Raw genomic sequence first — 21,920 nt, forward strand, 5'->3', positions numbered from 1 at the left:
CCAACCTAAATACAGAACTATTTAATACTAATGATATCAAAGTACCACAATGAAGCAGAAAAACACTGGGAGATATGATAAAACTCTGTTTGTTGTGATATTCCAGATATGGAGTGGCAGAAAGGATTGTGAACAAGGTCTGGGAAACCCTATTTCTGACTGGGGCAGGATCTCTCTCACCTGCACAGGACACACTTTCATGCACATGCAATGCTGGCTGTCATATCCAACATCACCTTGTCCCCACATCCTGCATGGCGGTGAGCATCACCCATTGAATATGGATCTAACAGGCTGTCAGACCCAAACATAAGTTGCCTTGTTGCTGGAGGTCAGGGGAGGTAAAGACCTCACATCAATATGCTGGAAACAGAAAACAAACACACACACAAAAATCCCCAGCAAGAAAGGACAAGCCAATCTTAACAAGCAATTCCGTTACCCGTAAATAAAAAGAAGGCAATCACAACATGCCTTAAGCCTGGGGGAGCCAAAAGCCGCCTCTTGTCTCTGGGTGACTGATGGCTCGCGGGCTTTCCAGCACAAACTTGCCTGGTGTCGTTTGTCACCTGCGAGGGGTAAGCCGCTGCTGAAGGCTCCTCTGTGCTGGTGTGTGTGCGTGCGTGCATGCAACTTGCGGAATTTCAGCAAAGACGCATAAGAGGATTGTAGTCCTGGTTCAGCTAAAGACTTAGGATTCTGCATAATGTGTTAAGAGGAGCTTAAAGCAATCCTACTACTCTGCCACAGAAACCCTGAACAGCGGCCTGTCTGTTCTCACCTTTTCCCATCTGCTAGCCAGCTGTGGAAGAGTTGGCTTGCCCCGAGACTGCTTAAAGGAGCAGGTGCACAGGCAGAGGTCAGGATTCTGCCTCTGTCTGCTCATGGGAGCAGATTTTTGTGCTCATTGGATAAAATGACACTACACAGGACACCTGATGCAAAATTCTTACTGTGTGGAGAATCTGAATTTTTGCAAAATCTGGATGCTTCTTCTCACAAGAAAGAAGGTTTCACAGCTCTGAAAGGGGAGTAGAAAGCCAAAAAAAAAAAAAAAAAGAGCAATTTTATGTCTCAGTGGCAGGAAATAATCTAAAAGTGAGGAACAGAGCCCTTGGCTAAAATGATATCATCTAGGACGACACATGGCGTTCTGGAAAAAATTATCATGACTAAGGCAACATAGGTAAGCATGCATTTGAGATGAAACCAGCTAGTTGAGAATTAGAGCAAGTGTGGTAAAGAGTAGGATAAAGGGTAGGGAAAAGGGGAACAGAAAGGCAGGATGCTTGTAAATCCGAGCTGAATGACAGTCAATGGTGAGGTCAAAAGGTTGGGTGAGGGTGTTTCCTACTGCTCAGTTGCTGGGAAAGTTTGGTTATTGACAGCTCATCCACACACATCCTTATTTTTAACTTCTTCGTGTCTTTGTGCTCTATCTGCAAAACAAAGCCATTGTGAAATCCTTTTTCCTAGCTTCTGCCTATCTTCATCCTAAACTCTGCCTGGGTTATAATTGCTCAGTGCCATGACAGACTTTTTGCATGTATAGCTGGAGCGCACAACACCTCTGGATTCTCGAGTCACTACTATAATGTAAAGAAATAAATAATGTAATGCAGACCAGATTTTCCCAAAATTGGCATGCTGTCCAAGATACTAGCACAATGCAGACTGAGAAAAACCTTGAAGAATAAAATGTATTAAAACCCTGTTGGTTTATAGATACCCAAAAATGACAGCTTCTTCTGAATGTGGGTGAGGCAGGGGAAGGAAGTGGGCTGGAATGTGGGCTATTCCTTGTTCTGGAAGACAGCAGAAATCGATTCTTGCTAGGACAGCATTTCCACACTCCATGCTGGCAAGTATCTGAGTAGAAAATGGGAAAAGGAAAACAGCAGTCAGACCAGATGGGTGATACAGAGAGAACTCTGCTGCTCATAACGGGGCAGCAGTGAGGGGTGATGGGTGCTGTAGGATCTGTCCCAGCGAATGGTGCACAGAGTAGGCCGTAAGACAAGCTTTATGCATTTGTGAGACTGTGTTCTGGAAAGCAGTTACTCTAGGAAGCTCTTGATAGGTTATGCAGATAATACACTGGAAGCTGGCTCCAAGCAGACCAAGAAAGCCAAACTTGTTCCTGGCAGCTAATTTAGGAGATACGCAGTAGCAGTAAGGACATGGTTTGCCCACCGGCATAACACTGACAAAACATCTACCAGATGACTACATTGGAGAGGGAAGTAGAATGGCTGGGAAAGGTACAGAAACAAAATAAAAACTACAGAAACAATATGCAATCTTTAAGATACTCTCTAACATGAGCAACTCTTCAGGATACTACATGGTTTAACAGAAGAAAGTAAGAGGTACTGATGTTTTAATGATCTACTAAGGAAAAAGACACCTCAGAGCAGGAAGGACTGTTAACCTAAAGGAAAACCTTAAGAAAGTCCTGTCCAGAACATGGAACCCATACAATTCAAACTGGAAGTGAGACACAAAGTTTTTTTGAGTTTGTTAAATTTGTGTGTATGTGTGTGTGTGTGTGTACGTGTGTGTGTGTTTCCTGTGTTGTTGTTGTTGTTTAAGATTTGAGGAAAGGAATAACTGAAAGCATTTCCTGAGGAAAATGGTGAATTTGTCATCATTTGGACTCTTTACATCCTGTCTGGGATGGTTGCTAAAGTACGTGGTCTAGTTTACCAGAATGTATTGGATTCGATAAGTAGTGGGGAAGAATAAAGTGTCTGGACTGCCAGCTGGCTGGCCAGAGATCTTCATGTCGGGTTTTGCAAGTGATGTGACGAGATCAGCCACTGCGGTCCTTGTGGCTGTAACAGTCAGATCTCGTAATGAATTTTCCATCTGTGATTCTGAAAATTGCTTTCACAAACAACCAGTGAGGTAGACTGACCCACTGTGGCTGTGACCAGAGGGTGTCCTTCCTCAGTGCCTGATCGAAGCTAAAACCTTTGTTGTCAGCCCCTAGTGACCGCATTCCTTCTGAGAATACAGATAATGAGAAAGGGCCATGATGGGATTTCTCCACAATGTCCAAGCTGCATGTTTGGCATGCAGGCAATGCTGGGGCCAGAACTGGAGTCTCAACAGGGTGTTCTTTACGTCTGATGACACTGATTTCATCATCCAAGCTCTATCTTCTCTGAAAATCTGTGCACAGGGGTGAGAAGCACTGGTCTTTTGTATCCCTCAAGACAACTCAGTTCGTATACTGCATTTTGCTGGGGGCAGCATTAGGAGTAGAAAATTAAACATATAAACAATAAGTATCATCACATTCAGGGTGTGCCTACTGAGTCAGGTCCAATCAGGAAACTTCAGGGAGACAATCTCATGGTTAAGCAACAGTAATGGAGAGCACAACACTTGGCTTCATCTGAGCTTTGCTGTTAAACCTGTGCGATCTCGTGCATGCCCTTCTCCGTGCCTCGACTTCCTTAGCAATGAGGATTGCACTCCCTGTCTGCCACCCTTTGCTTTACAGATTCCCAAGGCCAGGAGCTGTGTCTCTTCAAGTCTGGGAGCTGTCTCTCTTCAAGAGTCGTTGTGCAGTGCCTGGCAAGGAAAAGACAGTTATCCACTAAAGATAACTAATTTCTCATCTTATTGCCTATTTGTCTCTCTCCCAGCATCTTCTGTTCTTCCCTGCCTGTGTCATTTCAATGTGAGTCCTTCTTGCTCCAGAGTGACTTTGATTTGATTTGATTCTGTGTTCAAGCAGAAACTTGCTACAAGGCTATTAAAATCATTCAGAGCTTTTCCATTCATTTCCTTGAACTCTTGAGATTCACTCAGATTTTGAAGTTGCTTCTATTACCATTACTGCTGAGAGCTGGTTTAATCTTGCTGGCAGGTATGGAGACCAGACAGTCATTCCATAGTGCATTTGCCTAGGTGCTAGGCATTTAAATATGTTTGCCCAGAAACCACTGGGAGGGAAAATTAGAAATGGGATGAGACCAGGGAAGGACAGAAATGCTGGTATGGAAAACCCCCTTTGCCTAATGCCAATGAGAAGCCAGCCCACTGAAACATTTACAGGAGCAAGAAACACCAAATGTCTCACGTACTGGGAAGAGAATGGCACACACTACTTCTGGAAAAGAGAGTGAGGTTCAGTAAAGAGATTTTGGGTAGTGAGTCAACATTTGCTAGTGAGGTTTTTTTCCCACATCAGAGAGGGACTGCAACTACTGCAGCCTCCTCCTTTGGATGCTGAAGGATAAAGGGAATTCAGGCGAGCAAAGCTTCAGGGTGGGGGAGAGTCCCAGTCAAAATGAGCTTCTGTTTGGACCCAAATCAGAAAATTCAGCACAAGCCCTAAGGCACTACATCCATAACAGAGAAATCCCAGCTATGGAGAATGGTCTGTCAGTGCATGGACAAGAGTAACGTCTCCTCACAACCTTTAGATGAACCTTATAAGTGAGGGAATGCCCTTTCGGTCAGATGGTGAGCAAATGAAGTGTGGTTCCCAGGATCTCTAGGGAAAGCTCCTTTATGCCTTCTCACCTGGCTTTAGACGTCTCGGTGAATTCAGCATTCCTTAAACATCCAATCTCATTACAGAGGATGGAATGAGAAATATCTCAATGTTGCTGAACAGGAGACAGATCTCCCCTTATCTCTGTGCTGAAGCTCTTTGCTGGGACTTGAGACGAGTTGCAAATGCCTGACAAGGTAGGCTGTTGAGATCTTGTCTCTCAGCACTTCTGCTCACAGGAACTTGGGAAGCCAGGCTCTGTAGTGCACAAACCTTACTCCGGGCATTATCACCGTATTCCAACACAGGCAGCTGATTTTGATTCAGCAGTGGTGGCTTCCAGAAACAGAGGGAGTGCACATACATCTCCAGACGGGTGCTGAATAGAAAAATGAAAATAACTAAATAAAAATCGCTGAGAACAGAGATGGTGACAGCAAAAGAAAAAGAAAGTAACTTTGTTATTCATCAGGTTATTACCTTTGGAAAGGAAACAATATAATTGAATATTGCTTTGGACCATACATCTTCATTCTCCTAACTTGATATCAATAGCTGCCAGGTGGTGCCTGCACAGGCCATCCAAATCAGATTATGTTATCATGGTTCTCCAATCATCGCCAAGAGCAGGATCATGAACATGAGGAGGAAATCTAGTTATTCAGGTACATGTTACCCTATTAAAAGTTTGAGGAAAGTACATTGAGCTGTTATAATGGGATTAGAGTTTCAGTTGTGTTCCCAGGGTTGCCATGACTCTGTGATTTTGGTGCTTCGCTGTCAGGCTTGGAGAGCACAGCTCCACTCCTGCCAACCACAAAGAATCCAGACCATCATCACAGAGCAGTGGGCATCGAGAGTGTGAAGCCTGTGGGGATTATCTTTATCTAGGTACAAACGCCTGAGGCAGAGACTGAACGAGCCCACACAAGAGCTGGGGAAGGATCCCAGCATCTACTCACACTAAGCAAGGCAGCAAGCAGGCACAGCAAGAAGAAACAGCCTTGTTAAATAAGACTTTGACCTTCTAGGTTGTCTCTCAACACCTTCAGGAACCTGGTCCTTTCTCTTTAGCCTCACCTGTCCCATCAGGGTATGAAGAGGTCTGAAGGGTTTCTTTCCCAACTGACAGGAGTTCACAGGAGTTGATGATCTCCTTCACGTTGTCAGTGAATAGCAATCCACATTATGATAGTCACTAAAAGTTTTTTTCTTAATTAAACAGGGTGAAGGGCAAAACCAGAGGCATGCAGATTGACCTAACTGCAATGCAGATCAGCTTCCTGCATGACTTTTAAAGACAAGGAGAATTTCTTGACTTTCCTGTCATTACACCATGCTTCTAAACTAGAGTGGCTCCACCAGCTTTGTGTGTTGTGTGCTTCCTGTCCATTCCCAGCTTTTGGAGGTATTTATCTCCATGAACAGGTAAGAAAAAGAAGTCTAAACACCTGCCCCAGACCCCACATTTCCATATGCAACCATTGGGTAAGCAAATGCAGGCAGTATTGCAGTGCCCCAGCAGAGAACAGGACACATCTCTATCTGCTCACTGAATAAATAAATACATGCAATATTTCCTCTTAGCATACCCCTCCATGGCATACACAAGTGTGACGTACACTGTGGCAGGAGATTGCTCCCCTCTTGCATCTGCACCTGAATGAAGCCAAACTTGTGCATCTGTAAAGTGTTCTTGTACCTAGGATTATCTCCCCAAAAACAGTTACATATTTTAAACCTTCAGCTGTCATAAAGCCTTTTTCACACATTCCCTCCCTTCATTGTTTTACAGACCTGCCATGTGTTCAGGGATAAATTTCTTGAGACAGAGATATTACCTTTTTTTTTTTCCCCATTTTTTAAAATGTATATTGTATCATTTTAATCAGCATTTTTTGCTTGGGAAATGTAGATTTTAGAGCTTGGTGTGCTGAAAAAACAAACAAACAAACAAACAAACAAATAGTGATTTTTTTTTGGTGTAGAGAAAGGAAAAGGCTGACCAGGAGCTACTGCAACAGCAACCTCCAGCCATTCAAAATAAGTGCAGGACAGAAGAGGTTTACGCCACGCTATGATGAAAGGATGATTGAGTTTTGAACTGGCCTAAGTGTACACACTCATCTCCCAGATGGAAATAACGTGAGTTGATGCATTACAGGCCACAGAGGTGTCTGAGCCTTGGAGGTTTCTGCCATTTGAACGCATGCACTTCTGTCATGGGATAAATGGGTGCAACAGACACACACTGCTCTTAGGACAGGACTCCCCGGGGTCCCCATGACTCAGGCTGCTAGGAATGGGTCGAGGTCTTGGGGTCTTGGCTTCAGTTCAGGCACTGCCTGTGCTTTCTCAAGGCATCTGTTCCTGCAAGGTGCCTGGTGGAAGGAGCAGGGCAGCAGTGGGGTGCTGCAGAGGTATCTGTAGGGTGAAACCCATGCCCCGTGCAGGCAGCCAGACACGCTGGGTCTGAAGTGACACACGGGCCTCGTGCTGCAGCCAGCCACAGCGAGCTGCATTGTATGAAATCCTGGCCCCGCTCACAGACTGCCATGTGTCCAAGAAAATCCTCTTTTTTTTTTTTTTTTTCTTTTTTTTTTTCTTTCTCATCCTCTCTCTCCACAAAGAAATCCTTCCCCAGAATTTCTCAGAATCTGAGGGCTTTGGCCATTTAGCCGAGATTTCTGGCTGCAGCACAATTATAATTGGTCTCTCATGGACGGGCTCAGCGCGGAGGCCAAAAAACTGCAAGGGTTATTAATGACTGAGTTCCCTTCTACTTCCTAAAGGCCAGACAGGCAGGAAAAGTTAGAGGGGAAGACTTGGGGCTGAGCCACCCCCCTCCTCTCGTACACGCTGTCCCGGTGCTCCAGCGCCTTCTTCCAGCCGCAGACACCGAACGGCAGAGAGAGCTGCAGGAGGCAGATCTGGAGACCAGCAGCCCTTCTGGTGCTCAGGGACCATTTTGGGGGCCTGTCTTTGTGTTTCCACAGCAGCTGAAGAGCGCATCGGGGTGAAGCTAGCTGCAGCAGGGCACGCAGAGGCACCTGGTTTGCCACAGGCATCTTTGGAAGGATAAAGAGACCCAGCTGGAGCGGCAGATTGAGACATGCAGAGTCACAGATCCCCCCTCCCGCCCCCCTCAAATAAAAAGAGCATCTCAGGAGAGGTTCGAATTGAGTGAGAAACATATTATTACAATTATTACATCCCCATTTGACAACAATTGCATGGCACGGCGCCAGCTGGCACCAGAAAGCCATTGCTGCTTCTCCTTCATTGCCCGATAAACACCGTGACAAGAATACAGCCCTTGTTCAGCTGAGAACCTCAGAATGGAAGAGGAGAGGCCAAAAACACCTCCTTGAACAATCACTATCAAGTAAACAGAGCTGCACTTGGGAAACACGCATTTCAAACATTTCTTTCCTGAGGAGGTTTTTGGGGAGGGGAGCTCTGTGTATGGCTTGGGAGGGTGAGCGTGTTCTCAGGCATATTTCTGTGGTGTCAAACAGGCTAGGGGCAGCTAAGAGGAGAGTCCGTGATGCCCTCGTTTTGCAGTGGAAGATAAAAGCCCACGAAGCTGAGAATTTAGGGACGCGTGCCAACATAGCAGCCTGAGTAAATTTGGACTGGCACTCCACGCTGGTCACGGCTGTGCTCAGACTTTGATAAAGGGTTGTCTCACAAGAGCTCCTAGCAATCTAGTGTCATTCCAGCAAGCCACTTTCTTATCAAAGGTCATGTCAGAAATGTAGAGGCGAGGGAGGGAAGCAGGCCCAGTGAATGTAGCTGTCATAGGAAGTTGTTTATTCATGTTAATGTTCCTGAAATCGTACCTCCCACTGACAGAGCAGCTCTATGGGAGCACTGTGAAAATCTGCTGTTTGTCCATCAGCGAAGCCACGCATGTCAGCACGCTGCCGTGGCTGCACCAAGGCTGGTGCAGAGGATCTAGCCCTAGAGGTCTGGGAGAAATGAGTTGCAGAAGAACTAGGGCCATACCCAGCTTATCTGAACACAAGCTGCTTGTACCTACAAGGCAATCTGAGGGAACTGTCACCACAGCGGAGTTATTAGGTTTGTCCAAACATGCATCTTTTCCCTGTCAGTGTGTCAGGCCAAGATGTTCGCTTCTGGTAGCTGAAACACTCGTTTTTCCCAAAGCAACATTTGCACTGCCCTAGACGAGTGGGTCAGAACAAGACTTGGCCTGTGCAGTCACAGCCTGGTTTGATAAATGAGAGACCTGTTGGGTTCTTGTCCTGTCCTGGCTTCCCACTGCTGGCTAGGAGGCTTTGTGAGGTGATGTCTCACAAGGGCTCTGTAGGCATCAAAATTTGGCATCTCCTCCCCAGACAGAACTGCCCAAACATTGTCTTTCCTGTGACATAGATGGCCCTGCAGCTAAGGTACTACGTTTGATCCTGTTTCTAACACAGTTTTTTGGTGTGACCTCTGGCAGTCTCTCAACCTCAGTTACATCTGAGACAGGTTCAGCTTTGCTGCCTGGAACAGGCTGGGGCTCATCTGAAGCTCCATGAGTCTTGATGGACAAAGTCCTCCAGGCACTGCATCCTGAGCAAGCTCAGCCCCCAGTTCTCCTTGACATGGCAGCAAACCAAATGGTGTGCTGGAAGCGCCACTGAGATGTGTATGCAATAAAAAGGCAGAGACTAGGGATGAGTCCATACCTTTTTCTCTAGGCTGCAAAAAATTTTCAGTACAGCCTCCTGTAGAGTTCTGCCTCTGCCTGTCCTTCCCTCCACATGGAGAATCCAAAGGCTTCACAAAATAGGAAGTCAATGGAGGCAAGAGGGCACTGAAGAACACCCAAGGGGATGTGTCAGCACTGCTCTGCTCGTGGTCTCCTGCCTCCACCTCTCTCCCTGGGCCAGGCATCCACTTAAAAGAGAGCTATCACTATCAGGCCTAAGAGCACAGCATGGCTGGTATCCATAAAGCATGAAAGGGAGAGGGAAATGGGAGGGAAGGTAACAGCTAAGACCCTCCAGCAACCTGTCTTTCCATGCTTTAGACAAAACTGCTGCTTATAACTTGAGGCAATGAGGGAGGCGGTGTGATCTGCCATCACCTGCCCTGTGCCCTTAGACTTAGATTGAGCTGTCAGTAGCCAAAGGCAGTTAGAGAGACAGCTGGAGCTCTCTGCCTCCAACTATTTTAGCTTTCCTTGCTCCTCTATTCCCTACTTGCATTTTCCTTATGTCATTTTAAATAATTAAAAGTGAAATTTCCTTGGTTTGGGTTTGCATTAGTCTTGGGATCTGATTGCATTGATGTTACTATTAATTTCTTCCTCAGAGAAAAGATGGCTATGGACACAGATGGGGAATTATTTATTCAGGCATGACATTCAGTCCCCATCCAGCGAAGCTAAACATGTGATTTTTATCAGGATGCGTGAGATGGCCAGGTCCCGACTGAAAGATGACACGGGAGTTGGGGAAGGTTGGCCAAAGCCAGCACATGCTGAAGGCCTCTCTCCAAGCAGCATGATACTCTGCAGAGTGTTCCAGCCGGGTGGATTACACAGGGCGAGAGAGATGGGCACAGACAAAAGGCCAGCCTGCAAGCATGCAATTGGGGCACTCTCCTTTCGGGGCAGGAATGGCTGGTATGGACAGCTGGCTGTCACAGGCAACCTCCCAGCTCCCCTGTCCCCAGTCAGCTGTGCTACTTGCACTGGGGGTCTGGCCTGGCACCCGTGGGAGAGAAGCACAGGCTATCGGTGCCTCTTGGGTACCAGAGACCTGGAGGGAGTGGGGAGCAAAGGGGTCAGAAGATGCAAGTGTAGGCCCTTGCTTACTGAATCCCAAATGTATCACTTCTGTTGAGCCCACTCCAAAGCAGCTCCTTTCAGTTCTGCTTGTGTCTGCTCCTCCTTTCCTGCTCTGCTAAGCCTCCTCCACAAAAGACAGATAATCCATGGGACCCTAACCACCTCAGCAAAGGCACCGTGCCCCCAGAAAGTGCTCTTCAACTCACGGATAAATTCAAGCACAGAGAGTGCCTGTTTGGATTCAGCTTTTAGACCCAAGGACCTCATCTCCTCTTGCATTACTGGACTCCAGTAGATACTAATCAATAACAGTAATTAGCAGCAGTGCTTTGCCACGAGCTCTGCCTGCTAATCTGAGCCCAGAAAATATTTGACCCTGAGAGATGTTTTCTTTCTCCCCAACCGCCGTTTGTAGTATCGGGCCTCGATCTACGTCCAACTCAAACTCGAGCTAAAGAATGTGTCCGTGCTAATGTATAACCAGGGAGTGTGAGGCTGCGTGTGAGAACAGCACACACCTCCCGCGTGAGAACAAGCGCCAAGCACAGAAGGTGGCCTTATTGTGCTGCCGCAGAGCTCTGCTCGATGTACTTTTCACAGGACCGTATCCAGAGACTTCAAGCTGAAGCTAGCTGCACATGCAGCTGCCTGGCTATCAGGGAGCCAAGCACATCACAGAGAGGATTAATTAAATTAAATTAAATTAAGACTCTTCCCTTCGAGTGTTGGTTTTTAATCTGCACTGCTCGAAGTTACCTACGATCTGATTAACACCAGATTTGTCTCCTACCCCGTACTGCGCTGTATGGAGTCTGTCTGGGAGGACATTAAACAGGGAGCTCCCTACATCTGTAAGCAGTGAGAACCTGGCATCAGAACTTGCTTCTCCCTTGATGGGCTCATGCTGGATTTGCTACGTCTGCTGGTGGCCCCATCTTGTTTTTGCTGTGTGTTGAGCTGAGAGACACCGTGGCAAGGAGGAAGCAGCTTCCAGGATGACTATAATGATGCATTATCATGCACACCAGAGGCACTTCCCATATTTAATGACTGCAAAGGCATATGTGTGTGGCCATTCAGCAGGAAGTGCTACCGCAGTCCCACAGAGAGTGTGCATGTGAACCTGCTGCTCTCCCTGATGCTGGCTGGCATCACCACGGCTTGATGAATTGGCACCCACTCGCAGTGGGTGAAGGTGGTTCAGTTAAAATCCCCTTGGATCAGCTGAGGCACTTCAGTTTGGCACCCAGTTTTGTCGGCACTGCCTGCTTCCACCCACTGCAGGAACATTTCCTAACACCCTTCGATGAACCCGGCACGGGCCTCAGAGGAAATGACAGTGTTTTGTGGTTCAAATGGTCCTAGAAGGCATCCTGGGAGGCATGCAGTCTCTCTGCATCCCATCTGCTGCTAGTAAAAGCGAAGTCCTGCTATACTTGCTGCATAACACAAAATGAGTCCCCTCAATGGGGACTCATTTCCTCTGTCTCCCACCGAGGCTCTACCAACGGCTCTGCACCCTGAACCCAGGCAGCACCAGCACTTGGGAAGGAGTGAAGAGAGGCATGGGAGTGAAGCTAAAACATTTCTCCATGGCCATGTCCAGCTGGGCTTGCCCTGCTGTCTCTGCCACATTGGCTCAGGTTATGCACTGTCCTGGGTCAGACTAGTAACAGATGCAGGGTGTACCCAGCAGTGTCCCCGGCTGTGGTGTCTGCACGGGAGACAGGATTGCTTGGAGCACGGGCCTGGCTTCTCTCCCCAGCTCTGCCACAGCCTTCAGGGGTGATGCTGAGCAAGGAACATCCTTCTCCCGTGCCTCCGCCTGGGGAAATGATGCTCCCTTGAGCTAAAAGGAGAATGAGGACAAACCCTTGGGCTCCAGGGTCAGAGGGCCTCTGCAGGATGCGGCAGATAGCAGACAAGAATCCCATCTTTGCCTGGCACAACACCAGTGTGCGGTGTCAAAAGATGACATCATGGGATGTGAACGAGCATTTACCCTCCGAAAGGGAAAATAGCAGAAGCATGTGTAACCATTTGCCTTTTGTGCCAACATATTTTCCTTATGTAAAGAGAGGCTCTGGCGGCCCTAAGGAGGCTGAGAGATGCCCGTGCTTCTCTGGGAAGGAGGAACTATCAGGCAAGGATGCCAGCATACCCGCCTGAGTAAATTTGTGCATGCACTTCATGTTATAATAGGCCTTAGTATCTGATAACAGAGACCTGCTGGAGTCTGGCACGAGGACAGAATGAATCAAAGGTCATGCCATGAATTCCAGTTATGCTGATAGGCATCTACAGCCAGAGGAAGGAGCTCAAGAACAGCAACTGTAGACTGATGGTGAGGGCTGGAAAACAAAAACTGATTTAGGGATGACAAATATGGGTCATTTTGGAGCCTCGCTGGACAGTTGTTTGCATTTATTTGCCATGGGACACAAGACGATGTTTTCCCTCCTGGAGTTACCCACAAACTGTGCCGTTACTAGTTAAACAAAGTAAATACACTGCAGTAAATATACTAAATAGTTACCACATGTCACTCCACAGGCTTCACCTTGATGGAGAAACTGATTCGTGGCATGGATGGGCTCATGAGCAGATAGACAGAGGTGCAAACACGCAGTGTATACCTTGTAGTAGGAGCACTGTCTGCACACAAAAACAAATGAGAACTAACATGACGTAGCACAAAGTTGCCCTGCCTGCTGCCTGCTGTTGTTTCATCATCCCATCACACGCTGGAAGTCAGTCTTTCACTGCCTTACCCTTAGCAGACGCCGGAGTGGCACAGTGCTCCGCAGTGCACACCAAGGTCTGGACAAACTCACACCAGGACTGGGACAATGGAGCTGTGCATGTGTGGTGTTTCCACAGAGTCTAATATAAACAGAGTTTTTAAGGTCCTATGGCACACGAATGGATAAGATGGAATGGGATGGGATAGGATAGGATAGAAATGAGGCATGGTGAAGCACAAGAACTCCTAGCACATGACTGACACTCCCAATTATATCATAATATATTGTTACCACATTTATTTCTACTTCTCCAAGGAGATGATTCCACTGTTTTCACCATACTCTCCTCCACCCTCAACATTGATGTGCTTACTCTGCCCTTACTGTTCAAATCATGATTTCTGCCTGGGGTCACTTGCTGCATGGCTGTTACCTTCTGCCTCTGCATGGCTACAGACGATGGCTTTGGTGACATTCTCCTAAGCAAATTTTGAGCCAGGAAAGATCTGGTTAACAGGCAGGAGGCTGACAGAGAGATACAGCATGGGCAGGGACATTACAAACTGCTAGCACATGTTATCATCAGAGCATCTTTTTTCCTGGCTCCTCGGTTGGGAATGCTACAGGCGCCCTTGCTAGTGATATGTGTCAGGCAGTGACAGAAGCTGCCTGCCTGCCTGCCGGGGACTGATTTTTAGTGACTGCACAGTCACCAATCTGGACCACTGAAGGCTTGCTCCAGACTCCTGGCAGACTGGTGGGGAAAATCGCACTGAGTCCAGGGAGGTTTGGCTTCAGCTTCACAGAGCTGAACCTGAAACTTCAGATGCATAAAACCCCACCCACCCTGCAAATACAGGGAAACTAGACTAAAACTGATAGATTTGAGCCTCAGTGAACAGATTAAATCATGCAATTAAATTAGCAAGCGGGAGAGCATAATTTTAAATATTAATTCAAAACTTCTTTTCCATTTATCCTTTTTAATTATTTTCCCTAAAGAAAGTTTGATACTCACCAGGCTGTGACCAGTTGTTGACTTCAAACCATATACAGCCTGTCTGCGCAGGTTGCCTACTGTTAAGAGCAGTTTTATCTTCACATATTTATTTACAGCTTTACGTGCTTTTACTAGGTCTTGACTATTACATTTTTCTATGCTGGAAAATGTTGAATTATGCATTTTTCATTTATTACAGGGTGACAGTTTTTCCTTAGAATTGATTCACATCAGGTTGCACTTAGAATGAAATTGAAATCCACTAAAAATGTCTAAAAACATTTTTTATTAAACTCTTAAATTTTTATTACTCAAATAAACCACCCTAATTGCAAAATAGAAAAACAAAAAGCTATATTAAACAAAGGAAGTTGAGTCAGTGGCTAGTGGGTTAAGCAAGTTATTCCAGGACACCATATACCCCAACATTTTAGATCTGCTGGATCTTGTCTTCTCATCCTGATTTTCCCTGTAAACCAGAGAAGAAAAACAAGCTTGTCTGCTTTTTCCAAAGCTAATTCAGTTTCTCAACTTTGAACGAACAAATCATTAAATCTAAGTTGTTGAATAAACCAAAATGGAAAAAATAGTCATCTCCTACTCACGGAAGAGCTATCACTCTCCAAAGTGAATTTAGCACTTACCAAGCTTTAGTTCCAGGTGCTTAGGCAGTGGTTTGGTTCAACTTTCTGAAATGCCTTGGCAGGAAGCGTGCTACTTGATACTTCAATCAAAACAAAAAGAAGCTTTTTATCAAATGTACTAAGCCTCATTGCCTAAGACAGATTGCCATTGTTCCAAATTTAATTTTAATTTTCTTTCACAAGAGAGAAAAATCATTTACATTAAAATCTGGAAAAGGATTAGAAGTCTGCCATGGTTATTTTATGTTGCCTGAGATGGTTGTTGAGAATAGTCTGGGCCTAGCCTTCCCTGCCCAGTGACCAGACTACTTCAAGCTGCTGCCAGGAGACCGTGGGTGGCTTCAGCATCACAAGTCACCGTCCAAGAGACAAAGTTTCCAGCTGGGAATTACGAGCTCCTCTCGGATGAACGGAGCTGTCAGAAAAGGCAGGTTCCCCCTTTTCTTTTTTTAATCTTCCACCTGTTTTTTTGTGTTACAAACACTGGGGAAGTCTTTCTGTACTGTCGCACAACTGGAGAAAGAACCTGGAAGATACGAGCAGAGTATAAATTGATGCTGAGATGCCTGCTCAGATTGGCAAGACACCTGAAAATATAGCTGGTTTATAGTATAAAACTGGCTATAAACGAGCTCAGAGATCGCCCGCTGCCAGCCCCTCTGCCCACCCCAGGCAGGAGGTCTAATCCTGTGGGAAAGGGGAAGCCTCTCTCTGTGGGACACTATGGAAAAGGTTGGCACAGGCTGTCCTACATGGCCATAATATTGTTCTGTTTTATTGCCAGTTGGCATTAATTAGCTCGCTACTGTCCTGTTTCCGAAGCGTCTCGACTGAGGAGTCTCTGTTAGTGATTTATACTTGGCACTTCCCTGATAAAAGTTTTTCCACTCCGACTCTGCTTGAGTAAGGCTCCTCTCTTCTCCATGCCAGCTGAAATGTCTCACCTTCCTGCTTAGGCTTCTCTTTATAGCAAATGGCACAGCAGAGGCGAATGGGGCGTCTTTGTGCCAGTAGCCTGTCTGTTGTTCTTCCATCACCCGTTCTTTGCTTTGCTTGGTGGAGACAAATGTCACCATATGTATGCTCCACTGGCTTCGGTGGGATGGAGCTGAGTTATGCCAGCTGAAGATCTGGCCCTTCAGGAAAACAAGGCCCATCGGAAAGATTGCACAGGAGGGGAAAAAGGGGTTGCTTAAAAGGTTAGCTAACACTACTTTAGCTAAAGCCCACCACAGCCCCATTTCTGGAGGCTTATGACACGTAAATCTTGGATTAACTCAATATTCAGGAGAGCTTTGCAGCCGACCCGTAACACTTTCCAGTTCAGTGGGAAGAATTGGGCCTCTCATGAGCTTCTTTGCAGAGTTTCTCCCAAAGCTCTGGATATCCTTTTCTAGCATGGGATTTGCAAGGGACACATTATGAGCAGGACACTAATCTGCTCCTCCGCTGTAGCATGTGGGGAAGGGAATCTCAGATGGCCTCCTACTGCATTTGAACCTTATTTCCTCCTCGGGAGAACCTGGTGGAGACACCAGTACGCAGCCATTTCAGCCCAGAGCCCAGATTAAACCACTAGAAGCATTCTGGTGTTGTTTTCACAGATGTTTTTCAGTGGAAGAATATATTCTAGCTCTTAAATTAACTCAAGCAGATGAGGCACTATGGAAAACCACTTCTGCCAGTCACTGATCTTCAGAAGTTAATACCTGACTCAGAAAGCATAAGAGAGGGAAAGCCAGAAGCTCAGCCCCTTAAGGAACCACAGTGCCCACATTTTTAGTTTCAATATTCACTGTTTTCATTTGTTTAAATGCCCGCGAGGTCTTCTGTTTGCAGCTTATTGTAGGCTTCTGGCTAGAAGAAACCATTAACCGTGTCTGACTGCCTCCAAGCAGGACGGAAACAGAAAGGTAGGGAGGGAAGATTAAGATCAAATCCCTGAACTTAAAAGGAAATTTGAAGAAAAAAAAAAAAAAATTGAAAAGTGGAATGGCATGCCTCATGTGTATCATTGATAAAATATTTTGCAGTCCTGGAAAACTTAATAGTTTCTTTGGTATAATCTTTATGACCTTAGAGGGGTGATAAGGAAGGTAATAAAAACCTGTTTCTGAAAGGTTATGCATTTTCCTAGACAACTCGGTTTTTCCTTCTCAACTCCAAGGCTAACATTCAAAAGGGAAGCTTGGCACTTATGGGCTGTGTCGGAACTTGGAAGCCGCTTACTTAGCTTCTACCAAGACATTACCTACACAACCTTGCAGAGCAGGGCAAGAAGGGGAGCCCTGTGGAGTGGCAACGGCGTCTGAGAAGTGGAAGGTGCATAACTCAAACTGCTCAAGTTTATTAAAACAAAATAGGTCAGTGGAGTTGCCCAGAGGGTTACGTAAGGCGGAAAGTAGCACTCCACAGGAGAGGAGAAGGGAGCCTGTTAAAAGGCAAAGCCACTCCAGTTTGTTTATGGCCACAGATAACTGCCCTGTGGTGTGTCTGTTCTCCATAGCTGACAGAGTAAATCACACTTTTTATCTCCCCAGCAGATGAGAATTTGGACCAGGCTGTTTCGTGAGCTGCAGATTAAAGCAAATGGGGCTATTATTTATTATTATGACTAGTATTATTATTTTGTTCCTGTGATGGCTGCATTTCAGTCTCTACGTAGGGAATTTCATCACTTGCCAATAGTTTGCTTGCAGAGAATGTTACGGATCATTGTAGCAGTAATGATGAAAGCTTTATCCACCTGAAAAGGGCATATAAGAAAGGTGTTGCAGTTGTTTACAGGCAAAGGAAATGGGCAAACATCCTTTGGCATCCTGCAGAGCAAAGCTGGGAGCCAACACTCTCACCCCGGCCTGGAGGTGAGAGCAGAGGCGGATACGATGTCTGGGAACATGGAAATGCCCCGTGGCCTGCTGGTGCACCTGCCCCAGGCACCACAACCTCCCATTGTTCCGCCTGCTCCTCTCGTGCCAGATATCCAGACCTTAAACATTGCCTGCTTCATCCCCACTCCCCAGCCTGTGGGACAGATGAACAGAGGAGTCCTGGCTTGCAGAGATGCCAGACACCCTGGAGCTCTCACCTCTCAGTGAGGGTACACTCACTTTTGGGTACCCAGATGCCAGTCTCGCTGAAGCTGATATGATCAGAGAACGGCAGATGCCATGGAAAGCACCTAATACCATTTGTCATGTTTTCAGGCCTGTAATAATGAATTAGAGCTCTTTGCTTGCATTCAGACCAGGCCTGCCTGGTCCTGCAACTCCTGCCAGCTTCTGAATGGACCGTGACCTAGGAAGCTTCTCAGCAGCTCCAGAACAGGTCCCTGGGAGAAAACACAGACAGCATGCCACTGAGCCATTTCTTATGAGAGCTGGGCAGAGAAACAAAAGGGCTTTTTCTTCCATGGGAAAATGCCAAATCATCAAAACCTAAATTTTTCACACACAGGGGCTCATCAGTTCTGATGACATTTCCAGGAAGAAGTTTCTCTGATGCAGGAGGGAAAGCAGGTGGTTATTTTTATTTTGGAGGAGGGCAGAGAAATGAAGGAGATGGAGAGGGAAAAAAAAAAAAAAAAAAAAAAAAAGCTACAGTCAATCCACTGGCCAGACAATGTGAGAACCAGCTCAAGGTTTGCTCTGCCTGATCCAGAACCAGGGCTGGATCTGTTCAGGAGTACACTCTGAGCAAACACCTGTGTGTGAGAGAATAGCTGGAGGGGAGAAGGGGAAAGGTGTCTACTTTTTGCAAGACGTGTTTGAAAAGGCCCAGGTTCATCTCGTGTCAGACTAGCAGTTATGACACCCTGCAAATGTCTGTACATGAAGACTCATCTCTAGCCAGACATATGGTTTGAATTCGTCTGCACCTCATCTGCATCCTTCCAGCTCACCAATTAGCAGCAGCATCTTTACTGTATGTCAGGATTGTGTCTCTGCAGGGACCGAATGCCCTGGGACATGAAGTGAGTCCTCTCCTCCAGTCAGAACACCACTTCCTTGCCTTCTTGCACAGAAACTTTCCTCTTTATCAGCCACACTCTGCCATGCAAGTGTGGAGCATGCTTTCAGCTGGGAGAACGCTGACTCCCCATGTGCTCTGGTGATTTACCCCAGTAGAGGACCTTGCCCTCTGGAGCACAGCTAGGATGCTCCCCCCCCTCCCCCCCAAGTTGTTCAGCCTTTTGGGGGTCAAGCCCAAAGAAGCTATAAGTTCCCATCCCAATCTGTCAGAAATGTGTCAAGCTGATGCTGCAATACCCACCCAGTACACAAACGCCGCTCTTCAGGGTCATTCTCTCCCCCCAGAAGGTCTGGCCCTGTCCTGCAGACCCTTGCTGCTGGGTGAAACGCATTTTCTTTTGGCACACAGATGCCTTTGTTCAGCTGGCTCTGCTCTTTTACAGGGATCGTCCACAGACCCTGCACCTCACTCCGAGCTCCCTTCCTTCTCGGTGCCCCTGGAAGCATGGCCTTTTCTGGTTCATTTGCACCAAGGCTCAATTCAAAAGGGACCAGATGTGTTGTTTTTTGGTTTTTGTTTTTGTTTTTGTTTTTTTCAGTGGGCCAGGCTTTGGTAAAGCGGAAATCCTCCCCTGGTGTGGCAGGTCTGTTCTCCTACCAGGTAGCCATTTCAGTGGCTGGTAGGGATATTCATTCCTCCTTGCATGTGACTGGGAGCCTTAATTCCTGGGAGGGAAGAGCCCAGCTTGAGTTCCACGCTCCACAGTGTTACAGGCCTTTGAAACTGCATTTTCTAGTCCTTCAGCTTCTCAAAGGCTCCGAGAGGCCAAAATTTAAAGCAGGTCTGTGCTCTAGTGAGTAACTGATGTAATTACGCTCACTTGTTACAAGGGGAAGCTTTCACAAGAGGGGGAGGCGGTGGCCCCTCGCCAGGAGGTGTGTCCTCGATGACAAGCCGCGGAGCCAATCGCAGGCCCGAAAGATCATCACATTCATACCAAAAAGAAAAGAAACTGCCCTAGGGTATTTATATTGAGGAAGGAAAAAAAAAAAAAAAGAGTTGGCAAAGAAAGAGAAAAAGAGACTGAGAACCTGCAACTTTGTTAACTAACTCTGCAGCTGAATTCAAAAAAGCCAGGCTGGTCCCCCTGCAAATCTTGCTTCCCATCCCCTTCCCTCCCTCGAAGCATCTCTGGAAACCTCTCTGTAAGCTGGAGTGAAAAGTTCAGCTGCCTGCAGTGGTCCTGCTCTCCTCCTGGCCGGCCACCTGGTAAACCCAGGGGGCTGCCTGCCCCTCGGGAGGGCAGGGTGGGCAGTGCTCCTCCATCGGAGGTCTCTGGCACCCATGGGGCAGGCAGGAGCCCCGCGGGTTAATGATTTACCTTCACAGCCCCGAGCACAGCGCCGTGGGCTCCCGGCTCCCTGTATCTACGTTAAACAGCTGGGGAAAGAGACGGCGAGTTTAGCTTTAACCAAGGGGTAAACGGTCAGCATTTACAAATGCTGAACCACCAAAAACCAGCCAGTCACAGGTTATTTATTCCACTTACACAAGAGGACCGTGCGGTCCAAAGGATGAGGGGCCTGGATGGGTGCAGAAAGCCTGCTTTCTGCCACCGGCCTGCTGGATGAAGCCGGGGGGGAAAGCGCTTCCTCTCCCCGTGCTGCCTCCCTTCCCTGCCCTTTTTGGTGCCGTTTCTGTGTGGACGGCGTGTTCCCCGGAGTACAGGCTGTCTCCGACCGCGCTTGTGCGGAGCCGCTCACAATGGAGCTGTAACCTAACCTCGGTGTGAACGTACTGCCATTAATAATAATAAAAATGCCCATCACTGTAGGGCAGCCGTGAACAGCCGGCCCAAACGCTTCCCTTGCAGGCAGGCTGCCGGGGAACAACCAACTCATGGGGCAGGGTGTTCAGGCAAGCCTCCCCACCGTGGCCACCAGGTCCAGCTCCTGATGGCCACGTGTGGCGGGGCTGACGGCCGAGGAAGACACGAAGCCGGAGCCACCCGCCCCAGCCTGCAGCAGGCGGTGGAGATGGCGGGGCGCCATGCCAAGGTGCCTCAAGCCCCTTCATGGGGTCACCATGCCCGCAGGCATCGCTGGGGGGCCGGGCCGGGCCGAGGAGCGGGGCTGCCCTGCCACCTGCCGGCAGAGCCCGGCCATGGCCGGGGAGCCCCCCGGGGAGCCCCCAGGAGAGGGGTGGTGAGGCCGAGGTGCTGCCCATGCTGGGCCCAAAGGGCCCACCATGCCCGTCCATCTTCCCCCTACACCGTGGCACTTTCCCAAGGGAATGGCAGCGGGACCGAGCCCCGGTGCTGGTGCAGAGAGCGGCCTGGCAGAGCCCGTGCCACGCCGCAGAGCTCACGGGGAAGGCTTGGTGTGTTTTTTTTTTATCGCTGCAATTGTTGGTAGTGCTGTGCTTTCAGCACTGCGCCTTTGTTCCCTCTCCTCCCCACCTACCACACAATCGTCCGACTGTGCGGCAGCACTCGCGGCTCTGGCCGCCCAGCCCCTCCCCTTGCAAAAAACACGAGACCCGAAGAAAACTCCTCTGCCACATCCGAGGAGAGGTGGGGAGGAGGCCCGTTCCCATGCGGTTCTGGCCTTTCAGCCGTATTTCGCTGCAGGGCTGCAGTATCTCCCTGGCTCCCACCCAGACAACTGGTTTCTGTTGCCAGCCGGCCGTTCTCTGGTGGCCACACTGTGTGGTCGCCTTGGCGTGGGCCACAAGGCTTCCCCCGAACGCAGAGGGGCTTTTGGGGTGGGAATGGGGGAGAGCAGCGGGGTCGTGGCCAGGTGGTGGCTTTGGGTCCATGCAGAGGCCTGGGGGGCTTGTTGCAGTGCCCTGTTTGAGGGTGGGGATGCCCCCCTGGGAAGATGTGGGCCCTATCCAGAGATGCCCATCTAATAGCAGCTCCAGAGACAGCCCACCTTGCAGGGACGCCGTGCCAGCCCTCAGGCTTGCTGTCTGAGCCACCTGCCCTTTGCCAAAAGTGGTTCTCTGCCCGTCACCCCCTGATGACTGCTGTGCAGACCTTTCTCCCCCTTCCTACTCTACTTTCAAGCCGCCTCCCTTCGGCATCGCTCCCCCTTCTCCTCACCCTGACACTATAGCTCACTCCCCTTCTCACTAAAGACCACCCATTGCCATGGTAACATTGCCTCTTACAAAGTTGTCAAGCAGACACAAAGATATGTTTCTCCCCTGCTTTACACCCCCCCTCTCCCAGCCATCCCAGTTAATAGGC

The sequence above is a fragment of the Anas platyrhynchos genome, chromosome 3 (assembly GCF_047663525.1).
Source record: "Anas platyrhynchos isolate ZD024472 breed Pekin duck chromosome 3, IASCAAS_PekinDuck_T2T, whole genome shotgun sequence".
Taxonomy (NCBI): domain Eukaryota; kingdom Metazoa; phylum Chordata; class Aves; order Anseriformes; family Anatidae; genus Anas; species Anas platyrhynchos.